Here is a 3,872-nt window from a genome sequence, read left to right on the forward strand (position 1 = left end):
GCTTGGGGTTTGGAGGTGCCCAAATGAGGCCCAGCTGTGAAGCAATGCAAGCTCCTGGGGGGCCTTGGGCCTTCTCTTGGAAGTTCTGGGTCTGTCTGGCCCAGCTGCAATTTGTTAGGTAATTTTCAGATTGCAAAGGGCCAGGTCATTCATATGCAAAAATCTCTGCGAACAGCTTGGGTTGGGTGGGATCTCAGGGAATCAACAGGGCAGAGCAAGCAGCTATGGCTGATCCTCAGTCCTGCCCTAAGAGGCCTCCACGTCTCAGTGTCCTGGTAATGGCTGCAAGCACCTCTGAGGGAAAGTCGCCCTTAGCCCTCAAGTTCTGCCCGCTGCCAGACAGTACAATTTCTCTCCGTATGAGTCTGGGTCCCCAGAGACTCGCCTGGAACTGGAGTTGGGGCCGTTGGGAGCCAGCCCTTTCCACGTGTGCTGCATCCTCAGTTGCCAGCCCTTTCCACGTGGACCTCCTTACCTCTGCACTTTACTTCCGCACCTCCTTGAGTCTCAATGTGTATTTCTCTTTCCTTCTAGTTGTAGAATTTCCACTCAGCCAGCCTTCCTGTGGTTCTGGATGATGTCTGTTTTGTCTTTTGGTTGTGTTTTTGAAGTGGTTGTGCGAGGCAGCAATTTCCGGTGTTTACTTATGCCGCCATCTTGGTTTCTCGTGCTCCTCCTGTCCTTCGCCAAAAGTGCCGGGAGCGCTACCCTGCTCCTCCTGCAGTGTCACTATTAGATGCTAGTAGTTCACTCTTTATTGACAGATAGCACCTAAGTGCAGATTACTTATGATGCCGAATGTTTGTAGTTCTAAAATTGAATATGTAACTTCATTTACTTGCGATTCATAATTTTTTTCCTAAACTGCTGTAAAATCAGCAAAAATGCCTTGGCCATTTTAGCATAGTTCCTAGGATATTGGTTGGCACTCAGAGGGTTAACCACCATCTTTATTGGGTTAATTTGCATACTCATCCTGATTGGCTGGTGGGTGTAGCAGAGTGACACCAATTTGCATGTTTCTCTTTTATTAATGTAGATTATTACTAGAGACCCAATGCATGATATTTGTGCAAGGTGCTCAGCCCTCGCAGCCACGGCAACTTGCCGCAGCCCTCGCAGCCCTAGCTTCCTCTGGAAGGTCGTTTGGCTGTCTGGTCTAATTAGCATATTACCCTTTTATAGATTTTTTTTACCTTTTAGAAGTAACAAATGTGAACACTGAAAGTTCAATAGGTATGAGAGAATACACAGTGAAAAGATGCCCTCCAATCCTTGTTCTCCAGCCACCTGAGTTACCTCTTGGAAACCTCTCTGTGAGAAGGGGTTCCAGCCCAAAGGGTTCCCAGAACAGTGTCCAGACTCTGGGGCTTTCCCATGCCCTCCCCCTGCCCAGGGACACAGGCAGCTGCCTCTATTTGCTCCTGGGGCTCCTTCCAACCTAAGTCCTAAGTTCTCTTTTGTCCGAAGTCCTCAGGGACCCCCCTATTTGAGTCCCCTGGGCCTGGATCTTTCCCCCTTATCTCACTGCTGAGGGCCCTGGCCACACCCCTGAGGCTTCCTTTCAGGATCCGGCACATGATGATGTGACCTTTCTTACAAGCTGGGGCTTTTCCCCTGAGCAGCGCTCACTTTGCTGTAGGAAGTGCCCAGGCTGGGGAGGGAGAACAGATGAGACTCAGCCCTAGCCAAGGAAGAAAGGAGGAGGGAGAAGAGGAAGAGGAGAGAGGAGAATGAGGACTAGCTGCCAGACACTGTGCTTCATAGACCTAACCCCACTGGGAGGTGGGGCTGCCACCCCCACTTTACTGATAAAGAATCTGAGGCCCCAGGCCCGGCCGGTGTGGCTCAGTGGTTGAGCGTCGACCTATGAACCAGGAGGTCACAGTTCAATTCCTGGTCAGGGCACATGCCTGGGTTGTGGGTTCAATCCCCAGTGTGGGGTGTGCAGGAGGCAGCCAATCATGATTCTCTCTCATCATTGATATTTTATCTCTTCCCCCTTCCTGTTTGAAATGAATAAAAATTTATATTAAAAGAACAGAATCTACACCAACTCCGCTGGTGCAGTTGCTAAGTGGCAGAGTTGGGATTTAAAATCCCAAAGTTTGAGGAGGACGAGTAAATCAGAAAGAGAGGGCCAGAGAGAGAAACTGAGGTGAGGATGGTGAGCACGAAGAGAGGATTCAGAGCTGTCAAGCATCGGCCGGCCATCCAAGAAAGGGGCCTCAGGCTTTGTAGTAATCCCCCCCACCTGAGTGACTCTTTCTTTATTCTGTTTATTTGCATCATTTGTCTGTCCGTGTGCTTAAATCATCCTGTCTTAATTACTGTAATTTATAAAATCTTGATATATGATGCTGCATGTTTTTTGACTTCTCCTTCTCCAAATTGTCTTGGCTAATTCCAAGTTTACACACACACACACACACACACACACACCCCAAACACTTGCATACCCATTAAGTTAAATAGAAATTATAGGTATAATAGAAGCCTCCTATGTACTTCGCACATCTTGCCTCTTCCCTCTCTCCCCAGAGACAGTCCCATCCTGAACTTTCTATATGGATGAATACGTATTGTGTCCATGACTCAGAGTTTTAAGAATAGTAGGGAACTACGTTTGTCCTTCTGCAACTTGGGTTTTTAGTTTAGCTCCCTGCTTACTGTTATTGCCCGTAGCTCTGTTCATTTTAAGGTATTTGCAGAATGACACTGTAGAGACACACAAATACATACCAACCTTGCCGTGTACCTAGGAAGGATGTGAATATTTTCAACTTTATTTTGAAGTTAATTTCCAAAATGATGTTGCCATTTTTAATCTCTTCTTAGCAGTGTTATGAGAGCTTCCATTGTTCTACATCCTCCCAATAATTGAACTTGGCAGACTTTAATTTTTTCCATTCCGGTGGTTGTGCTCCCATCCCCCACTTCTTTAAGATTTTTAAAATTGATTTTTAGAGAGAGGAAGGGTGAGGGGGCGAGAAACATGGACGTGGGAGTGAACCATCCCACCTGGAACTGAGCCCACAGCCCAGGCATGTGCTCTGTCCAGAAATTAAACCAGCGACCTTTCGGTGCATGGGACGATGCCCAACCAACTGAGCTACGCTGGCCAGGGCTGGGGTTGCTTGTTTTAATATGAACTCCTAATTTCCTGAAACATTGACCATATTTTTAATCTTTCTTAGCCTTCAGGCTTTGGCTTCTGTGAATTGCCTAATCCTTCCTTGACCCATTTTATAAAAATCCTCACCTGAGGATATTTTTCCATTGGTATTTGGACAGAGTAGAAGGGAGGGAGGAGAGGGGGAGAGAGAGAGATTGGATCGAGCCTGCAACTGAAGTACGTGCCCTTGACCAGGAATTGAACCTACGACCTTTCAGTCCGTGGGCTGACGCTCTAACCACTGGCTAGGGCATTACTTGACTTATTTTTATTGGGCTTGTCTTTAAGTTATTAATTTTTAGAAATTGATACGATATTGTGTCTGAAAACTCTTTGATACATCTGTTGCAAATATCTTCTCCTGGTCTGTGACTCGCCTTTTTACTATTTTTGTAGTATCTTTTGAAATACACAGTTAATAACTTCTTTTTGCTCATAATAAAAATAGTATTTTTATTCATTTATTTACTTTGGTATTCATCAGATTAACATAGCTTTATCATTTCAGGTTCCTGTTTATTTCTTTTTCCCCCCAGTATTTTATTTATTTATTTATTTATTTTGTATTTTTTAAAAATATATATTTTATTGAGAGGAAGGGACAGAAATAGAGAGTTAGAAACATCGATGAGAGAGAAACATTGATCAGCTGCCTCCTGCACATCTCCTACTGGGGATGTGCCTGCAACCCAGGTAC

Source organism: Myotis davidii, unplaced genomic scaffold, assembly GCF_000327345.1.
Source record: "Myotis davidii unplaced genomic scaffold, ASM32734v1 scaffold149, whole genome shotgun sequence".
Taxonomy (NCBI): Eukaryota; Metazoa; Chordata; class Mammalia; order Chiroptera; family Vespertilionidae; genus Myotis; species Myotis davidii.